The sequence below is a fragment of the Hyperolius riggenbachi genome, chromosome 4, assembly GCF_040937935.1.
Source record: "Hyperolius riggenbachi isolate aHypRig1 chromosome 4, aHypRig1.pri, whole genome shotgun sequence".
In the NCBI taxonomy this organism is placed as follows: Eukaryota; Metazoa; Chordata; class Amphibia; order Anura; family Hyperoliidae; genus Hyperolius; species Hyperolius riggenbachi.
This window is the reverse complement of record NC_090649.1, coordinates 378882306-378904808: the sequence shown is the minus strand read 5'-3', so window position 1 is coordinate 378904808 and position 22503 is coordinate 378882306. Positions and strand designations below refer to the sequence as shown.

At 40.8% G+C, this 22503-nt stretch overlaps 1 protein-coding gene across 10 annotated transcripts in view; it reads right to left on the bottom strand.

Annotated features, from left to right (window-relative positions):
* UTRN (utrophin) overlaps nucleotides 1–22503 on the bottom strand; it is an 863547-nt gene that overhangs the window by 335764 nt on the left and 505280 nt on the right. The window contains exon 1 of one of the 10 annotated variants that reach the window (XM_068232101.1): nucleotides 6993–7059. The exons of the other annotated variants lie outside the window; for them this stretch is intronic. The gene's annotated coding sequence lies outside the window, so the exon portion shown is untranslated. Of the gene's footprint in view, nucleotides 1–6992; nucleotides 7060–22503 lie in introns of those variants that run through there. 10 annotated transcript variants of the gene reach the window in all.

The window sequence follows — 22503 nt, the reverse complement described above, 5'->3', positions numbered from 1 at the left end:
TAGTTGTAATGTATACATATAGTACCTATGCAATAAAATGCAATGGCAGCTTTCAGAGCATATACATTGTACTTTAAGAATTTTAAAGAGAGTCTGAAGCCAAAATAAATACTTCTTTTCACTAGCTATTATTGTTATGCAATATGAGCAGTGCTGAAAGGCCGCATTCCCATGGCAGAACAAGGTCTTTATACCCCCCAAATCCACAGGGCAAAAATCGGGTAGCGCTTCCTTTACGCTGTAGCTCTGCCTCTACTGGAGTCAATCTCCGCAATTCGCCGCCTCTCCCTGCCCCTCCCAGTCTTCTTTCACAGAAAGGGGCGGGGAGAGGCAGAGATCAACGGAGATTGACTCCAGTAGAGGCAGAGCTACAGCGCAAAGCTCTGCCTTCCCAGGCAGCAAAATCCACGACCTGGAAAGTCGTGGAATTTTGCCCCAGGATAAGGGGTGTAAAGACCTCGTTCTGCCGCAGGAATGCGGCATTCCAGCACTGCTCATATTGCTTAACATAAATAGCCAGTAAAAAGCAGTATTTTAATGGCTTCAGACTCTCTTTAAATTCGTTTACAGACAATATTACTTTTGCACATAAACAAATATCATTATTGAATGTTATGTCAGAGTTTTATCCTGGTTTAAATACTTAAAATAGTAAAAGTTTTAACATAGAATGCCTTTTCATAGGTATGTGTTTTTTTTTTTCACAGATCTGTGTTGTTTTATTTGTAACTAAGATCTGGTTCTCTTTTTTGTGTTTTTTTTAATTACATAAACTGGCTAATGGCAATTATGAGGTGACTAAAAGTGGATAAATGCAGACCAATGCAGTCCACTATCTGACCTGGATGTAGCCGAGTGGTACTTAGTAGCCGGGTGGTACTTTGTCCCCAAACATCCAGACCACTCCCTTATAACCATCTCCTAGTTGATGCAAAGCAGGTAAGCACAGCCTGTTCATACTGGCATGAGTGTTTTTGAACCGCAGATGTGTGAGGTTATTTTTACTTATATTTACATTATATATTTTGACTGTTGCCTCAAAGTACTGCAGCCATGTTATTTAAGGAAAGCCACTCACCTTTTAAGAGTTGTAGTTATAAAGTGGCCTATTAATCTGATTGTTTTTGTTGGAGCTGTAATCTGACATAAAACAGCATCACATTAACAACTGATGTGAAATGCTGGAATTACTTTAAGTACAAAGGAAATGGAACAATCGTGATATGGAACTGAGTTAAAACAGTGTCCATTTTACACAGATTAGATCACATGACTTCAGATATAGAAACTATAGACAAAGAGCCGCAATTTGATCTGGGTAACCATGTGTGTTAAAAAAGTAAAAAAAATATATATATATATATAAATATATAGTAAAGAAAACACACACACACGTACATATATCTTTTCATTTGTAAATTATTTCTAAAAAAAAAAATTTACTTAAAAGGAATTTTTCATGGTGGCAGTTTGAGTTCAACTGAAATACCCCACTAAAAAGAAACATCTAGTGCTGTGTTATCCTACCTAATAATAGGCAAGTGTCCCCCCGTCTGTCCGAGTGTCAGTGCTTTTTAGCACTGCGCATGTGCAGGGACAAGACGCAGAGACACTGCCGAGAGCCAGAAGAAGACGGGGCCAGAAGGGGCGGTCGTGTGAGCGGGTGCGCGATGGGTGTGCGTTTTTAAGCGGGCTAAGGTCACTAGTTAAACATAATACCCAAACTAAACATGCTCCCAACCACCCAGAGCTTGATTCTTCTCCAAAGAAGCTGCACTCAACACAGTGATCATCTGACAACTGCACTGACTGTTATGTTGTGGATCTTTAGCTCATGGGACAGCTGTGTGACTTATGTACAAAGCTTGCTGCTGAGAACATCTAGTTTTATTAATGAAATCAGACGTTGGTGTCACAACCGTAGGGTACATTAGTGGATATTTAGGTCATGCTTTATGAAGCTACAATATTTCACTAGCATTAGCAGTAATAAAACTACAGATCTTTTTATATTGTATTAAAAGATGCATTTATCCAAAGATGCAAGTAATGTTCCACACATAACTTATAAACATAAAAAGTGCAAAATTCACTGACATTTTAACTGGAAGGTTGTAATTAATAAAATGAATGAAAAATATATAAAACATGTATGGACCACTTAGACTGGAAAGTGCCAGCAGAAAATGATCTGATTCTTTACATTGGGGACACATAGCAATTCTTGCAGCACATTTGTCTTAGTCCCATGTGCACAGCTGTCTCCATAAATATGCTCACGTTTCCAGCCTTATAACTAATCCCTATTTATCCCTAGATCAAAGAGATGCAAATATTTCCAAGTGTATGCATTTTTTTTAATGCAAATATACACAGCTTGAAAATGGACCAATCAAGTCCCACCAAGTTTAAATTAATTGGTCCATTTTCAAGCTGCCTATATTTGCATAAACTTTGCAGAAACTTGGAGGTATTTGCATATTATTTGTATTTGGATGATCACTTATCATCCCTACTCATAACCCAGATTGTCACTGAGGATCTACTGGCATGGTCTCCGATCATGTGACCCCATAATTATTGTTAATGATCAAACAGCTAAAGGACAATACTTTTCCTGCAGCGCTTTGTCTGCAACTCAAGTCTCACCTTCCCAACCTATATCACATATTTATCACACATGTATAATGTATAATAATATGTACTGTATAATAAAGATGTGTGGAGGCTTTTAAAGTTGCTATATTAAAGTTACAGGTAAAGTGACCGGGCAGGTCTTGCATGTTTAAGGATACATCACATTTGCTTGTTCATATGAATAACACAAGAAAGTACAAAGATAAACTAGTCTCTTTATTACATTAGCCCCATACAGATTATATCACAACCTTCCACAGCACATACTGCTGAATATTCCTATTAAGTGACCTTTGCTAGCTAGATAGGGCCAAGCTCATAAAAATGGTGTCCTTCCATTTAATGGCTTTCAGTTCCACTTAAACGAGTTTGCCACAAAGTTCACAGAAAAGAAGCCAAGTAGTGACAACCAATATTTCAGAGGGTTAACATTTGTTGCAACTAGCCAATTCTGTTCCTTCGTAATATTTCTTTGACTAAAGTAATCCTTTATATTAGGATAAAAAGAGCTGATGTAGCTGATGTTTCTCACCTGCCAGTGAGAAAATATTCTGGAATGTGTTGTTCTAGGTAGACTGGAATATGTTCCTATCTGATAAAGGCACACTCACAGACCTCCACTAAAAATATCCCGTGACATAACCTCATATGGTTATTTTGGGGCAATGGAAAAAGTACCAAAAAGTAGGTGAAAAGTTCTATAAAAATGATTTTGAGTATTTGTTTGCTTGTTAGTAGTGTAAAAGGCATTTTATTTACAAGTTGTGAAAATATCACCTAGGAGAAAACTTAGGTGAAAAAGTGAATTGCATATGGGCCCAGGGGTCATATGCAATTACATTTTTCACCTGAGTTTTCTCCTAGGAGATAATGGTGCGTATGCAATTAACTTTTTCACCTGAGTTATCTGCTATGAGAAATTTTTCATCTTCTCGTCAAACAAATTTTTTTGCATTTTATATTTGAAAATGTACCCAAAAGTTGGTCAAAAAGTACTATCAAATTTATTTTGAGTATTTTCTTGCTTGCTGGTGGGTTAAAAGGCATTTTATGGCAAGTTATAAAAATATCACCTAGGAGAAAACTCAGGAGATAAAGTGAATTGCATATGGGCCCAATGTTTCATCTTCAATTTAAAATAACTTTCCAGCACTTTTCAATTTAAAAAAAGTACCAAAAAAGAAGGTGAAAAAGTAGTATCAACATTATTTTGAGTATTCTCTTGCTTTCTAGTGGCTGTAAAGGCATTTTATTGACAAGTTTAAAAATATCACCTAGGAGAAAACTCAGGAGAAAAGGTGAATTGCATATGGGCCCTGGGGCTCATATGCAATTCACTTTTTCTGCCGAGTTTTCTCCTAGGTGATATTTTCACGCCTTGTAAATAAAATGCTTTGTAAACCACCAGCATGCAAAAAGATTCTCAAAATAATTTTTATACTACCTTTTCATCTAATTTTTGATATTTTTTCACTTGCAAAGAGCTGAAAAGTTATTTTAAAATTATGTTGAAAAGGAGAAACCTCAGGAGAAAAAGTGAATTGCATATGGCCCCAGGTGTGAAAATACTACCTAGGTGAAAACATAGGAGAAAATGGAATTGAATAGAGGCCTAAAGCTGACCACTAACGGTCCAATTTCTAGCGAAAAATCGTTCAAGCGATCACAAATTCTGATCGGATTGGTTGTAAATAATCTCCATTGGTGGACACAATCGATTATGAACGAGTGAAAAAAATGTCGCCCGAATGAATTTTCGTCGAACGAAAATTTGGATTTTCTTGGTGGTCGTGATAGATAGGAAGCAATGATTGGTTAGTTGATGGTGTAGTGAACGATTTTTCGTCCGATCAGAATTTCTGATCGCTCGAACGATTTTTCGCTAGAAATTGAACTGTTAGTGGCCAGCTTTAGCATGAAGACTTTATTCAGCCCACACACTGGTATGATTATTTGCACAAAGATGCATCGGGGCAAATGAGGTGTAAAAACTTGCAGTAGCTATAGCTGGCATACCGTAATACATTGTATATAGGTTTCAGCATATTTCTTGTGATTTAATATCGACTTGCTCTGAATTGCAGTTTATTTAATTTGCTGTGTGATTTTCCAATTCAAATCAACAGTTTATGAAGACAGCAAAAAGAAAAAAACAAACAAACACTTTTCCTGTTTATTTGTCAAGTAACTACATTCCACTTAAAATATCCCTTTAGGTTAATTTAGAAGCTTAGCCCTTGCACTGAAATGGTTGTCAGCCATGGTTACTGCGGGGGTGATTACAGTACTCCTGTGCATTGGAAATGAGTTTTCTGAAGAATGACAACCCTGAAGGTGGCTAGACGCAGACATTTTAAATCAAGTTATCTTCACATAGCAATATCATTTACCCTTGTGGTTTATTTCCTTGTGTAATGTGGTTGAAGAATGAAAGGCTTAATAAAAATTACTCTTTGCTGTAAACAGTATAAGCATAAATAATGGGTTGATGAGAGAAATAATAAAACGTGTTCCTCTGAAACCTCACTGCTTGAGTGTGTTCAGCTAAATACATTAAACAGTGTAAGATAAATTAGAACGTGTTAAAATGCATCATACATGGCCCATGAAGGCAGTGAATTCACAGCTCCTCCCATGCATTGGCTGGGCATTAGCTGGGAGAGGCATCAGTAAAGAGACTACCATGGTATTGAGTCACATCTGAGTGTGGCAAAGGCCATGCTCAAATGCAACATAAAACATTTGCTGCTGCCGGGTGCCATTAGGCTGCAATTTCATGCAGGTGCTCAGTGGCCAGCAGACGAGAGACTGAACTGCCTGACAAATGCACAGTTCAAGTGGACCTAAACTCTTGCACAGGACACAAGGAAAACATAACAGAAATGCACCCTGTATGTATTTAAAGAGTTTAGCCTGTGTAATCCCCCCTCATTTGTGTCTAAAAGCTAGTTGTGATTTGATCTACCCCTGTGTTACATGACTGCTTATGGAAGATAAGCAGATAAGCCCATCTGAAAGCACAGGCTGTAAACAATATGTCTGCTTCCATGAATCAGGAAGCAGATCCGTACTGTGCATGCGCAAGTCCCGGCTCACAAGATGAGCAGATCTGTACTGTGCATGCGCAAGTCCCAGCTCACAAGATGAGTAGATCTGTACTGCGCATGCACGAGTCCTGGCTCACAAGATGAGCAGATCCGTACTGCGCATGCACGAGTCCCGGCTCACAAGATGAGCAGATCCGTACTGTGCATGCGCGAATTCCGGCTCACAAGATGAGCAGATCCTATTTGCTTTAACACTGAGTGGATCTGTCTAAGTTGACTCACATATGAAGTTTTGCCATCATAAAATTTGATGAGTTGGATAAACTAGTGAACAGATTAATCAGAATAATTTTCTTAATCATGCACTGTAAACCCAGCCACATGCACTTCTTTTTATTTTGCAAAGCATGTAGCTAAAATAAAGCAGAAAAGGGCCTGTTACCAATGCAATTGTCTGATTTTTTTATCACCTTCTGAGTGTAATTTTGGGTACAATAGAGTGCGTTTTTGCAATTTTAGCGTATTTTTTTTAATTTGCAACATGCAGCTGCATTCTGTGTTAGGAGAATAAACGTGATTGGCTATTGAGAAGATCATAATAATAATAATAATCCGAACATTTGTATAGCGCTTTTCTCCTTTCGGACTCAAAGCGCTCAAGAGCTGCAGCCACTGGGACGCGCTCAAGAGACCACCCTGCAGTGTTAGGGAGTCTTGCCTTGAACTCCTTACTGATAGGTACTTGACCTAGCCAGGATTCGAATCCTGGTCTCCCATGTCAAAGGCAGAACCCTTAACCAGTACACTATCCAGCCACCATGCTCAAATAACACTGAATTCGCAGACATATGCTTCCACTGACTTTGACGCAAGCACACAAAACAATTAGCATGGAGTGCATTTGTGATTCAGCAATACATATAACAAACTAGTGTGAACCATACATAATGTCTTACTATATCCTGGCAAAGTCTTTTGGATTCCATGCAGTGGGAACAAGGCCTTGTACATTCCAACTACAACTGCTGCAGCTAGCTTATGACCAATATTACATACATCACGAATATGATGAACAAAAAGACAAGCAGCAATAGAAAATACCAAAACAGAACCAAAAAACATACAGAGTGGTTTTCATAAATGAAATACTTGTGAAGGCTTCAGAATAATCGCTATAGCTTTGTTACATGTGACCACAGCAAATGAAATGAGTACACCAATTAACAATTTATCATTCGGAATTATCTCTGAATGAGCAGCACATTCAATCCCTGAAACGTCTACAGCCAAGCATAAAATATAACTTACTACAATGAAGTCTGTCTTAACGCTGGCATGAACCCCAGAACCCAGGAGCTGAGCTCAGAATTTGTGGTGCCATTTAGGAATCTGTGTAGCTGCTTGTTTGATTATTAATGATGTTCATATCTGTGGGATCTGTTCTGTGTGAGGAAACAGATGCTTTTAAAAGAAGATTATTTATCGTGTGTCCCAAAGGATCAGTCAAACTGATAGATTTTTCCCTTGTGCCTGTAATGAGAGATAGCCCTAGGCAAATATTCCACAAAACAAATCTGCTTCATTTAAGAGTTTAACTAGTTCAGTCCTAAAGCGGTGGAAAGCACTAAACGAAGCAGTCTTGTGAATACACTTATTTTACTTACTGTTTGCATACATGGGGAAGGTGTGAATTTATGTTTTACCAAGGACCTGCCATAGATCTAAAGCCAGCAACAGTCATAGAAGGGTGCTAAGAAGTGTAGAAGAAAAAACACCCTTGGGCTACTATGGCTAGCTGTGAATTACTGTGAATTTCCATACTTGGCTCAGGGAAACCAGATTAAGAAATGTTTTGGAAGATGGAGTGGGAACATGAGGAAGCTTCCACAGTATGAGACTGTATTGAGAGAACGAAAGAGATAAGCTGATAAAGAGTAAAGAATGGACCAAGGGTCTAAAAATGACCTTATAAACCTCACATTCAAACACGATCCGAATGTCAATGGACACACTGGACAACAGTGACTTTGTGTCTCTGTAAAACCAAAGAGGGCAACCGAGTGTACAGGTAAAATCGGAGAACTCTCCAGCATGTTTTCTACATGGAAGTCAAGGAAAACTCATGACCCGGAATCTTCTTTGAGCCCCTAAACTAGGCAGCAGTCAACTTAGGGAACCCTCATAAAAAAACTACCATAGTCACAGTTATATCACAGATATCCTGTAGGGTCAATAAGCCTATTAGTATGGGTTTGTGATGTGACAACAAATCAGAACACTTGATGGAAACCCACACAAAAATAAGGCAACCATACAAAAGGTATCCTAAACAGGGAATCAAGCCTCTGACAAGCCTCCGAGGCATGTCCCCCGGCAAGGATTAGGAAATGGTCCCACGGGTGACATTGCAGGGCAGAGGCAGTACAAAAGCTAGCCAGTAGGCTAGTGACATGTTCTGTTGCCATGGGAGGTGGGGCAAGGGACCAACAGAGCAGAGCAGGTGTGACGTCATAAGGGAGTTGGGTGAATGGGAAGAACACTCTCAGCCAAAGCTATCCCCCGGGCTGATCACTAGCTTAGGGGGTTGGGGGCTGCTGTACACACAAACTGGACTCTCAGCAGAGGCGGTAGTTATAGGCCAGTGCGGCTAAATTTCATCTAGCCCTGTGTACACAGCTTGGGACTACAGCACAGAAAAATAAAGAGTCCTATCCACCATACCGAACAGATAATGACCTTAGAGACCAATCAAATGTAATCTACTTTATTAACTAGCACTGCTCCTTCTGTGCTGTAGAACAACGGGCTCTGTTTCACTTATGGGTTATCTTATGTCACCTCATCTTCTAGTCAAGTCAGCCAATCCTTTTTTATACTGGGTGAAACAGAATTCCCTGTTCCCTGTCATTATATCATGGGGCACAAGAGAGTTGCAGGATCAGGTATACATTATGGGATGTATGTCATGTGACTACCTTAAAGAGACACTGAAGCGAGACTAAATCTCGCTTCAGGTCTTATATATAGCAGGGGCACGTGTGCCCCTGCTAAAACGCCGCTATCCCGCGGCTTAACGGGGGTCCCTTCACCCCCAACCCACCCCCCGCAAACCTGGGTCGGAAAAAGGTCGCTGGAGCTGATCTTCCTGAAGGCAGGGCTAACGGCTGCAGCCCTGCCTCCAGTCGCGTCTATCAGACGTGCATCGCCGCCTCTCCCCCGCCCCTCTCAGTGAAGGAAGACTGAGAGGGGCGGGGGAGAGGCGGAGGTACGCGTCTGACAGACGCGCATGGGGCAGGGCTGCGGCGGTTAGCCCTGCCCCAACCAGGAAGCGCTCCCCCGCTGCTCGGAGGGGGTTTGGGGGGACAGGGACCCCCGTTAAGCCGCGCTATAGCGGCGTTTTAGCAGGGGCACGCATGCCCCTGCTAGCTATGAGGTCTGAAGCGAGATCTATTCTCGCTTCAGACTCTCTTTAAAAGGAAAATTCCTATTCCAAGGGCAATTTATGTACATTGGTGGCAGCATAAGTGAATTTCTAAGGGTTCCTATAAATGCATCTCAACATTCACTCAGCATTTATAGCATTTATATTTTATAGGGGGGCTTTATATCTAATTTTCTTCCCCATTTTAACAATTTACAATGTTAACCTAGGATACACAAAGCAAAACTGAATGATTACTACAAATGTCTTAGCACAGTTGTTGCACAGCCAAACTAATATATGTTTTTTTTATACAAATTTATGAAGAATATATAATTTATATAACATGTTGGAGCCAAACACAACACTCATTTCAGGAAAACATATTTTTCATATTAAAAAAGATTTATTGTTTTTGATTAAGCATTTGTTCTGTGCGCTTCTAGCAATAAATAATAATATTTTGTTAGACTGCAGGCTCTACATAGATAAGCAAAACATGTTTTCTTTATGTACCTGGACAGTACATAACTGAAACATTGACAATTACAGGAACAGCTGTGTTTACTACCATAATAATAGCCAAATACAGCAGAGATTTATCTGTGAAGGTCAGCACCATAATCTGACTTTATGACAACATAACAAAATTAGAGAGTGCAGATTCAGGATGTATGTAAACTATTGAGCACAGGACAGTGATAAACATCCTTGGGATTTGTTCTGTAAAATAAAATGGGATGATACATTAAAAGTGAGCAAAAAACTATATTCAACATCTACTTATATAAATAAAATCTGCCTGTATTGCTCTTCCCCTAGCTAAATTCACAATCAAAAATCAGCAGTATAAGTTGGCATGTTTAGTGCTAGAGATGGAATAATGCTGTACACTTTAAAGCTGGCCATACATGCATCAATTATTACCGTCAGATTTGATTACTATGATCTAATCTGCTGGTAATCTGTGATGCAACAAACTTCCATGGTTGTAATTTGAATCAGTTTGCAGCAAAAATTGATCTAAATTCTGCTCGGACTGAACGGTGAATACAGAGTCACCACAACAATTAGTACTACAAGGATGGTAAGGTTAGGCTAAGATAAGTTGGGGGGATACAAGTGGGTCAGAAAGAGACACCCTAAAAGGAAATATCAGGGGTATTACTGATATTTGGCACCCGAATAAAGAGTCCCTAAAGTAATCAGTACTACATGTACACAGCTGATCAGTTTGCCGATCAGACAAGATATCAGAAAACTGGGCAAGAGTGCTGAAGATATCTGGCAGTTAGGGCCTTTTTCCCCTACCCTGCGATTTGATTCTGATCGCAAGGTACATTAAACTAATGGAAACAGCAACAGCAATTTCCATTACTGCGATCTGATTGCGATGCGATTTTGGTCCAAGTGCAATCGTCGTCCTGCCGCGTTTTGAATGCGATTGAGCTGTACTATAATGAGTATAGTAGCTCAATCACAATCGTATGGTGGAAATTGAAATGCGTTTGCGATCGCGATCGTCATCGCGATCGCATTTCATAGTGGAAAAGAGCCCTCAGGCTTAATACAAACACTTAGCGTAAAACATTCTAGCTTGATCAAGAGCCAACTAGTTGACTAATGGTGTTGCTTGCCAACAAACAGATTCATCATCCACATCGTACATGTACAGCTATTATATCATATTTACATCAAATTCACAGGAATAAAATCATGATTTCAATGCAATTTTGAATCATGACATTGGGGAAGGGGGGATCTCTGGCAGTCATCCTACAATGCATTGAAGGAATTAGTAAAGCCATCTCCAAGGCACGTCTACATGCCTGCAGATATATGTGTATAGCGCAGTATGGTGACATATTTGAGTTACAAAAAACGCTGTATAAAACGGATGATTTTCTATCAGGCTGCCAGACTATGCAGCGTAGCAAAAGTGCTATATAGACACAATTTTGAAGCATGAAGGCACCAGGATTGACAGAGGCTTTAACTAGATCTGTCAGACAGCCATCATTTCAATTACATTATAGTCTCTTTGCAGTAAAGTTTCTCATAAAGCAATCATTAGTATACAATTTCTGGGAAGCAGATTTCATGTTAGAGGGGAAATGTCAAAATATGATTACAAAAATAATGAACAATAAATGTGACAAAGTGTTTCATTTGGCTTTTATGGATGTATATGTTTAATAACATGATCTAATTATACCTCAGCATGATGGATTACATAGTCTGCCACCTGCACACTCACTGCCACTATCAGAGAACACTTCTGGATGAGCTCTATTATTCTAATCTGAACACTGAAAACAAATCCAATGGCTATCATTCATAATCATTCCCGCATGCGGAAATGCTGAAAACAGCTGACTTTACCGACCACTTTGCAAAATGTGTATTCATAAAGGCTGTTTCCGCATGAAAAGCTGGCAGAGCGATAAATTACCGCTTTGTGCGTTGATTATCTAGAAAAAGTAACAAAATGTTAATTCATGAACATTAGAGCAAGTGGTATGCGGACGGGGGATTACCGCTCCCTAGGAAGCATGCGGAATACATACAAGTGAATGGAGACAAACCTCCCAAGCAGCAGCAGAGAGAGCAGCACACGGAGGGACTCTGGCAGCTTCTCTGGTTTCGCAAGCTTACCGCCAGCCTACCGACAGCCTTTCCCGGAAAATCTCCGCACTTGTATCGCAACAGGCAACATTTTTATGAATGACCACCCAGAAGTCTAAAATACCGACAGCGGTGTTTTCCCGCACTGATACTCATTACCGACAACACTTTTATGAATGATAGCCAATGTGGATACATTTTACATCAAGTATTTAAAAAACACACTGAGAAATCTGCCCAACTATCTGCATGACAAACTATGCTATGTTTTAAAATGACAATACCAGTTGTAAAGCAATCTCAGAGTTAGAAGATGTGTCTCAGTCCAATACACAGGTAGGTGTATGAAAGTGTGACAGATAAAAAAAAAAGAAGTTAAATGCCAGGGTGGCTTTTTATTTTTGGGTTTACGTGTCTCCAGGGTTTGAGCTGTCTTTTAATTGTGTGTTGTAAGGTGTTCCAAAGGGTAGCAGCAGCATAACAGAAGGCTCTGAAATGAGCATATGAAAAAAGTGAATTTAGGCTTGAGACACTACTGTAGAGTGCTTTGCTGACCATCAGCGCTGCCTCAGCGGTTTTTAAAATACATTCCCATTTTTCTGCATTAAAATCGCCGCAGTGGCAATTTTTCGAAAAACTAATTTGCCACAACTTTAATGCGAGTAAATGCAGCACTGACGGTCAGCATAGCGCTCTGCAGCGTGTCTCAAGTCTTCTGTGCACAATTACCAGACTGACCTTAGTTTATGGAGAAACAGCTTTAAACATCATTGTTATCTGGCCCTTTTTTCAAAGTCTTTTGGGACGTCCAGCCACGGGGCTGGCAGATGCCTGTTACCTTACTGACATAAGCCTTCCTCCTGCCACCACTAGAGACCGTTGGTGCTAAAATAAAACGTGTCACTTCTTCCAGCAGCAGCCTCCAAAGACCAGTGGATTTGGATAAAACAAACAAGGCTGCTGCCAGCTACTGGATTCAGTGACTGCAACACCCAGATTACTTTATTAGACTACCATATCAATGTGCATTTTACCAACAGAAAGAATCATCAGATCTGGCACTGAAAATATTGATAAAAATTAAACCAGTTGTACTTTACAATAGGTAGATAATGCATTCCTATATATATATATATATATATATATATATATATATATATATATATATATATATATATATATATCAATGTATGCTTATTATTAATAAAAAATATGAATATATGTCAGATTTCAGATATACTCCATCAAGTTGATCATAATAATGACACCCTATGGCGCATTAGCATGTGAAAGCACAATCTTTATGCAATATTATCACCAATACCGGAAGACGGTCCAACTAAACAATCTGTTCAAACCATATCCAATCTGTTTGATTGCGACACCACACAGCTTGGGAAAGATTACAAGCTGCCATCATTTTATAAAGTTATATAACTAAACCTACTCTGACGTCAAATAGGAAATGTTACTTTTGGCCATTTTGCTTCAACAACAATTCCAGTGAGTCTGAGCAGTTCTGAGCAGCTGCTGAAGATAGCATTACTTTGCAAATTAGATTTTAGGAACAATGGGGTATATTCACAGAATGTTGCCAAATGTATAACTAACAAATTAGCAACATAGCGTAAAGGTGCCCCCATACATCACTCGACTTGGTGGCTAATCGACCATCCGATTCGATAGGATAAATGCATGCACAAGGGGGGGGGGGGGGGGCTGCGGTTGGGGACATGGTGGTTAGGGGGGTTACATTTACACTAGGGGGGGCAGCAACGGCAGAGGCGGAGTCATAAGGACAATTCACAAGCAAATTTAAGCTGAAATTGATCGGGTATTGCCCTGCGGTGTATGAGCAGCTGACAGATCTCTCTCTGATCAGATTCACTCAGAGAGAAATCAGTCTCTTGGTCAAATCCGCCCATCATCGCTAAAAGTATTTGCACCTTAACTTTCTTTATACAATGCCACACCTATGTTGCCTGTTATAGCACAACTCGCTTCATAGATAGTGTAAAGCCAGTAAGCTTAGCGTATGCTGTCTGCACACATTAGGTTTACTCACCTTTTGGGACTATACCCTAATCTCTGTACAGACATAATAATCAGCTCTTTCTGATGGGGGTGGGGGGGGGGGAGAATAATTAAACAGGAGAATCTGTGCATATTAAGAATTTCAGGGTTTACAGCTCATGCTGTAATTCATTTTGAAAGCAGTAAGAATATCAAGTCTAAAACTGCACTGTGATATTGTAGCCGTTTAAAAGATCAGCAGCTCTACTAGTGACAGTTTTATAATGTTCCCTTAAAGTGAACCTAAACTGAGAGGGATATGAATGTTTCCTTTTAAACAATACCAGTTGCCTGGCAGTCCCGCTGATCCCATTGGCTGCAGTAGTGGCTGAATCAAAGAACTGAAACAAGCATGCAGCTAATCCAGTCTGACTTCAGTCAGAGCACCTGATCTGCATGCTTGTTCAGGGGCTGTGGTTAAAAGTTTTATAGACACAGAATCAGCAGGAGAGTCAGACAACTGGTAATATTTTAACCTCCCCAGCGTTCTGGACGAGCTGTGCTCGTCCAGAGACGCTAGAGGGCACCGCTCAGGCCCCGCTGGGCCGATTTCAATAATTGTTTTTTTTTAATACACGCAGCAAGCACTTTGCTTGCTGCGTGTCCTACCCCATCGCCGCCGCTCGCCGCTGATCCGCCGCTACCCGAGGCGAAAGAGGGCCCCCCCCCGCAGACCCCGTGTGCAGCCTGGCCAATCGCCGCCAGGCTGCACTTTGGGGTGGATCGGGAGTCCCTGTGACGTCACAATGTCCATGACGTTGATGACGTCACTCCAGTCGTCAAACACAACGGGGGTTGTCCACAGACCTCAGGAATCACTCTGTTAATCTTGGGGAGTCACAGATCATCGTAGGAGGTCCATCAAGCCTCCAATCATAATCCAGTCCATACACAATCAATCGATTCCGGACTCAACCCTTGCGCGAATAATCTTCAGAATTTATTGTAATAATGTATGCGGTTATACAGCAGACAAAAAAGCACAACGTTTCGGGCTACATGCCCTTTCTCAAGTGCTTGAGAAACTTGAGAAAGGGCATGTAGCCCGAAACGTTGTGCTTTTTTGTCTGCTGTATAACCGCATACATTATTACAATAAATTCTGAAGATTATTCACGCAAGGGTTGAGTCCGGAATCGATTGATTGTGTAGTCACTCCAGTCGTCGCCATGGCAACGGGGGAAGCCCTCAAGGAAATCCCGTTCAGAACGGGATTTCCTTATGGGCGTGATCGCCGGCGGCGATCAGAAGGGTGGCAGGGAAGGAGCTGAACGGGGAGAATCATGTAGCTAGCGCTAGGCTAGCTACATGATATTAAAAACAAATTGGGCGAATCAGGGGAATCAGAACGCCCAGAAGGTTAAAAGAAAAAATCCATATCCTTCTCAGTTTAGGTTCCCTTTAAGCAGTTCTGTTTGGGTGAATGACTGATGAGGGCTACTAGTTTAGGTGAAAAGCATTCTGTATGAGCAGACCTCTGGAAGTCAAGAGTTTACGCATCTGTTCATAAGACAAATTCTTCCTTAGGGATGCTTAGTTGTATGTGGTCATACATATGGCACAGTTTTTGCTTGACCCAGTTATCATAAATAGAACGTTTAGGTATTATGGATAATTACTTCTGCAGCGCTCGACATACAATCACAGAAAGTGACCTTGACATCTTGACATGTGTAATATGTTTGTGTGTGTTCTATGTGCGTGTTTCTATTAAATAAATGAAATAGAAACATACATTGAGGCTACGTTCACAGTGGGACATTTTTGTTCTGCATTAATAAAGTGATAACCACCACAATGCAATGTTAACACTTTGCGACATTCACAGTGCGACATTAAAGTCGTGTTATAAATACTGCGTTATGGTAATGCACTACTGCAGTGCGGTATTTCTAAACGCAGACGTTAACAGATACAGGGAAACATACTTTTCATTGTCCGTATACTCCACTGTATCTACTGGATGTGACAGTAACGCAGCATTAATGTGCATTACCTTCTTTTTTTGCGTTGCGTTGTAATGCTGCATTGAAACTTTAATGTCGCATCACAACGCAAGGTCCCACTATGAACCTAGACTCACTGTCAATAGATGTATCATTTTACAATGAATCCACTTACAAGGAAAACAAAAAAATAGCAATTTTAATGTTACTACCACAGGGGGAGCACTAGCAGTAATTCCATTAGCATCCCGTGGGTTACCAGATAATTTTGCGCTTTGCATCTCATTGACCATCTATATTCACGAGAGATGAAGATCTCAGGCTCAGGTTTAATTAATTACCCCACCTGTGCATGTTTGTGGTTTTCTACAAAACATGTACTGTTGGTGGGCCTTGGGGAACTGTGGTTTAAAGCTCTGTACTCACAGGAGGGGAGCACCGTCGCCTGGCAGGGATGAGGGAGGAGAGGGGAGAACAATGCAATTAGGTTGTGCTCGGGGATCGCTAAAGATCCAGCATGCTGTATCTTTAGCAGATGTTAAAGGGATACTGTAGGGGGGTCGAGGGAAAATGAGTTGAACTTACCTGGGGCTTCTAATGGTCCCCCGCAGACATCCTGTGTTGGCGCAGCCATTTACCGATGCTCTGGCCCCGCCTCCAGTTCACTCCTGGAATTTCTGACTTTAAAGTCAGAAAACCACTGCTCCTGCGTTGCCATGTCCTCACTCCCGCTGATGTCACCAGGAGTGTACTGCGCAGACACAGACCATACTGGGCCTGCGCTGTGCGCTCTTGGTGACATCAGCGGGATCGAGGACACGGCAACGCAGGCGCAGTGGTTTTCAGACTTTAAAGTCTGAAATTCCAGAAGTGAACCGGAGGCGGGGCCGGAGCATCGGTGAGTGGCTGCGCCAACACAGGATGTCTGCGGGGGACCGTTAGAAGCCCCGGGTAAGTTCAACTAATTTTCCCCCGACCCCCTACAGTGTCCCTTTAATGACAGAATGTTAGTTTAGGCTGGAGTTCCTCTTTAAGATTCAAATGATTGTTCCTTGGAATCCTACCAACAGTCCACCATCTGGGGGTGAAATATGTTGAGATTCTCATTTTCCTGCATGTGTGATTGGCTCAGAAAACAGTCAACTTTTAACCATTTCGCTATATCTGGACGCATATATCCGTCCAGATAGGCAGTGGTGCTGCAGCCGTGTGGTGCGCGCGATCGGGCGCGCGCCCGCGCGCGCTCCCGCTGCCTCCCGCTGCCCCCCCGATCAGTGAATGGGAATATAATTCCCATTCACCGATCTAAGTCCCCGGCAGAAATACCGACGCTTTCTCATCAGAGAGCGTGGTATTTCTGCTCCCAGGAAACTTCTTCTCTTCATTTTAGTTCCTAGATGCGACATTGTTCGCATCCAGGAATTTTTTGAATGTAGCCATCTTGTGGCCAAATAGTAAACTGCACCCACATACCTGTATTGAATAAAAAATACATTATATTACATCTAAAATTGGCTATTTACCTCCCAAACTAAAATTACCCAAATACATTTTTGTATTAAAAAAAAAATAAAAAAAATTACAATTAAAAAAAAAAAAAACTACATAAATAGTTACCTAAGGGTCTGAACTTTTTAAATATACATGTCAAGAGAGTATCTTATTAAATTTTTTAAAATCATAAGCTTGTAAATAGTGATGGACGCAAATTGAAAAAATGCACCTTTATTTCTAAATAAAATATCGGCGCCATAAATTGTGATAGGGACGTAATTTAAATGGTGTAATAAGCGGGACAAATGGGCACATAAAATGCATGGGTTTTAATTACTGTAGCATGTATTAATTTTAAACTATAATGGCCAAAAACTGAGAAATAATGATTTTTTTCCATTTCTATCTTAATCTTCCTGTTAAAATGTATTTACAGTAAAGTGGCTCTTAGCAAAATGTACTAGCTAAAGAAAGCCTAATTAGTGGCAGAAAAAACGAGATATAGATCAATTAATTTTGATAAGTAGCGATAAAGTTATTAGCGAATGAATGGGAGGTGAACATTGCTCGGATGCATAAGATTTTCGAAGCTGTAGGCTGAAGTGGTTAAAATAGTAAGTCAATATTGTAAGGTTTTCTGCAATGAGTGTTTATTTTGTAGAAGTCAGGTGTATTCACATCTCCAAGGATATGAGAAATGCCGCATTTTAGTATCCCTTTAAGCAGCCGCTGTACACATGCTGGTTTGAGTCACGATTCTTGGCCGAGGTAGTCTTTATTGTCCACCACAGCCGGGGTCAAACCAGTGTGTGTATGTATTTTCAACAAACACATATAGGACTCCGGCAACAGGTCTATGACGAAGTACAAGTGGAAGTAGCCAATGAGGCTAAATTAACTCTGGTTCGTTTGTTTAGACAACACCAAAAGATATCTATCAAATTTATTAAAAAAAAGTGGGAAATCTAAGGGATGGACCGCTATATAGATAAACAGATTATTCCCCGGGGCATTAGGGAGAGGGTAGCCCCAGCCGAGCATCTGCAGACCCTACGTATGCTCCCAGAATGGGAGACTGAATGCAAATTACATGGGATCCGTATAATGAAAATCTTCGTTAAAGAGGAAAGGATACAATTTAGAGATGTTGAAAAAGAACTTGAAATTAGTACCTTGAAACTTAATGAATTCAAAGATGATCCCAATTTTGAGGATCTAAATACCAAACTTAAAAATATTGTTGAAAAAGAAAATGAACGAATTAAAAATAACAAGGATAAGAAATTCATGAGAGATGTAGAGGACTATAAACGTGGAGACATCTTTAATTTAAGCGGCCAAAAATATGGCCTAAGGAGAGGGAAAGGCAGAAGGGTCGGCTGGGATAACACCTCTGAGGAATCAGCCGGGGAATCTTCAGGACAAGAAAGTGGGGGGTCTGGAAAATCAGGGATCCTTAAGAAACCAGGGAAGAACAGCAATAGATATAAAAATAAAAATAGGAAGAAAAATAGGAAAAGACCCCAAAAGAATGGGAATAATGGAAATAGTGGCAATGAGGAATTCAGTGAAAATGATGATTTTTTAGGCATAGAAGAAGAGGCAAGCGGGGTAAGAAGAGAAGGCATGCAAACTCGGGGGAATCAGGCGAGAGCCAGCGGTTGCTCCAGGTAACAAATAAAAATCTTGAGGTGATTAACTTAACAGACATACCCCTAAGTGAGCCACAAATTAGTGTCTTACAACATGGCCTATCTTTTTGCCCTAGACAAGCTAACTGTGAATTTGAAACGTACAAAGATATTCAGCTTTTTCTAAGACGTGTTCTCCTAAAAAGAATGTATGCCACCACTCCTGCAGATGCCCAGCTCGATAGCCAGGAAGCCGAAATTGATATTGACAAAATTGATTTGAGTGACCTTCTCTATGAGGTAGAGTATGGAGAACCTCCCCCCGCTCTGCACACCAGTTTACGCCCTAAATCTAATTTTATGCCCGCATTGAGTAGCTATAAATACACAGCTATGTTTATGGATTTAGTGGCAGAAGATCTAAAATTGATTAATTGGAAGAAAAGAGGAGGTGACAATTTGAGCAGTTTAGAAAGGAAAGCTTTGGATGAGCTACAAAATAATAAAGAAATAGAAATTAAGAGAAGTGACAAGGGAGGCAATGTAGTAGTAATGAGTAAGGATATGTATGAAAAAGAAGTAAGACGATTATTGAGCGACAAATTAACCTATGAAAGGATCTATAGAAATCCATTCAAAGAACTGATGGATAAAATTAATGATAAAATAATCTGGGGCTACCTTGATGGTATCCTGCTGGAGAGAGAGATGAAGTTTTTAAAAGTAGATATATATACAATCCCTACTTTTTACATATTGCCAAAAACCCACAAGAATATAACCAATCCTCCTGGCCGACCGATATTGTCAGGTAACGGGGGCCCTCTTGAGAAGGTGGCTCAGTTTGTGGAGCTTAAAATTAAAGATATAGTACAAAAATTGCCATCCTTTGTGATGGATACAAAGGCTGTGTTGGCTGCGATCGACGGTGTGCATCTGGAGGAGGGCTGGCTCTTGGTAGGTCTGGACGTGGAGTCTTTATTCACGTCCATTCCTCACCAAAAAGGTTTGGAAGCCTTGGGCTATTATTTGGAAAAGAAATATGGTGAACAGCAGGGTCACTCTGATTTTGTTGCTGATATGATGAAGCTGATATTAGATCATAACTATTTTGAATTTAAGGGAGAGCTGTATAGACAGAAAAGGGGCGTGGCTATGGGGGCGGCGTGCTCCCCGTCCTACACCTGCCTACACCTTGGCTTCTGGGAGAGGTTCGTGGTTGGGGGCGTGCGTGGGTACTGGGAGCACGTCGCCCTCTGGCTAAGATATGTGGACGACATTTTTGTCGTCTGGAAGGGCAGTGAGAGCCAACTTCATAAATTTGTGGGAGAATTAAACAATAACGAAAGAAACATCTTCCTGACCTATACATTTAGTGATACTGAGATTTCCTTTCTGGATTTGAGAATTAAAAAGATGGGGGGCTCCCTGGTCACGAGCACATTCCGCAAGGAAACTGCAGGGAATACTCTTTTGGCTGCAAAAAGTGCACATCTGCCAGCGCAAAAATGGGCTGTACCAATAGGGCAATTTATGCGACTGCGTCGTAATTGTAGTAATATTGAAGACTTCAAAGTAGAAGCAGGGGACATTAGAACTAGATTGTTGGCTAGAGGGTATCCAAAACACATTATTAATAAAGCCTATTACAAAGCCCTTTCTAAGAGGCGCACTGAACTACTATTAAATAAGTCAACTACAAAAGGGAGTGGTACTCACCCAGAAGTCGTCAGAGTGGTGACTACCTATGGATCTCATTATAATGAGGTCAGGGATATACTTTCAAAACATTGGCACCTGCTAAACAGGGACCCGATTATTAAGGATTTAGTGGGTGATTACCCCCACATAGCAGCAAGACGTGGCAGAAACCTGTCGGATGTGCTGGTGAGTAGCGAGTTCAAGCCCAGGAATCGACCAGGAAATGTGATTAGGAATAAAAAGGGGATGTTTCGCTGTTGTAACTGCCCTATGTGTCCCTTTATGGAAAAGGGAGATGTTTTCCCTAACCATAATGGCTCAGAAACCTTTAAGATTAAGGAATATATTGATTGTGATACAGATAAGGTTATATATCAGCTGAGGTGTAGCTGCAATAAGATCTACATTGGAAAAACCTACAGACCTATGAGGGACAGGATACAAGAACATGTCAACAATATTAAATCTAATTATGAGAAAAGCCCTGTAGCTATGCACTTTAAAAGATTTCATAATTCTGACCCAAGATTTCTAAAAGCAAAGGGAATATATAAATTAAATATAAGCAAAAGAAGAGGAGACTTTGACCGCCAACTCCTTAAAAAATAATCCTTCTGGATCTATAAATGCGGCTCCATGCAACCTAATGGCTTGAACAGTGACATGAATCTTAAAGTTTTCCTATAGAAATATACTCTACCTATTCTGGTGACTTTGCCTGTTACTTTCAAAATGGACACTATATGGTGCTCAGGATTTAAGAGTCTACATAATTGATATTTACGCAATACGTAATGGAGGAGGGCGTCATCTGAAGCGACTATAAGAGTGATGCGCCCTTACTTCCGCCCATACACGTCTGAGGAAGCCTATTGGCGAAACGCGTCACGTGTTGTGACGTCATCCCGCCACCACGCTGGCCGCAGCAATCCACCTTCTGCCTCTGCCCCTCTTCCTTAGCTCAGCCTGACTCCCGGACACCTCGTGCGCGCCTGAACTTGGCGTCCAGCCGCAAGGGGAACGCGGACATTCCGGAATAGCGCTACAGCAATGATCAAGTCCCTGCTAACATGACAGGGCACGTGAGTACCAGGCTTGACTGGCCGACCCGACCTAATGCTATGCAATATTGATCAATCAGCAAAAGCAATCTCTGTTGCAGCCTAAATAATCCGCTTGAAAGTTAATTTTGTCTGCTAAGGCTCTGGTGGTAGTCTAAGGCGAGCAAGGTTTTGTAGCCGCTGGCTACATGTAATGGGAGCGTACCTTACAAATGGAATAAGAGGCTGGTTATCAATAAGTTTATACAAGGCGGATTGAAGATACTGCTTTCTTGGATGACGTTCTATAGTACAACTGATCAGGATTATAAAGGGGCCCGAAGATATATATATATATATATATATATATATATATATATATATATGCATATACCGGTATAGTTGGTGCACCAATCTAAATCCTGCGTAGGTTGTCCTATAGGTCATGATTTTTAATTGATTTTAATGATGTGGATACGATTATGTGCTTTTGATATATGCTAATTGATTAATAAATATGTTAATGTGACATCTCAGCTCCCTATATGTGTTTGTTGAAAATTGTACTAAGTTAACAGGTGAGGCAGAGTGGTCAATTATTTAATTGGTTGATATCCTGCAGTAATTTATGCAGTGTGTGTATGTAGCCTAAGATAGAGCAATAAGCCCATTCCTCTGATGTGCTCCACTCAAGATTGGGTGTGAAAAGTTAGGGTCAAACAAGGAAGGGGGGGGGGGTGGAGGGGCACAGGCAAATAGGAGACCATCAGTAAGGAGAGCTGTTTAACGAGAAGGTCCAGGCAAAATAAAAAACAAAATCCACTTACCTGGGGCTTCCTCCAGCCCCTGGCAGCCACCCAGTGCCCTCGCCGCAGCTCCGGTGCCCCG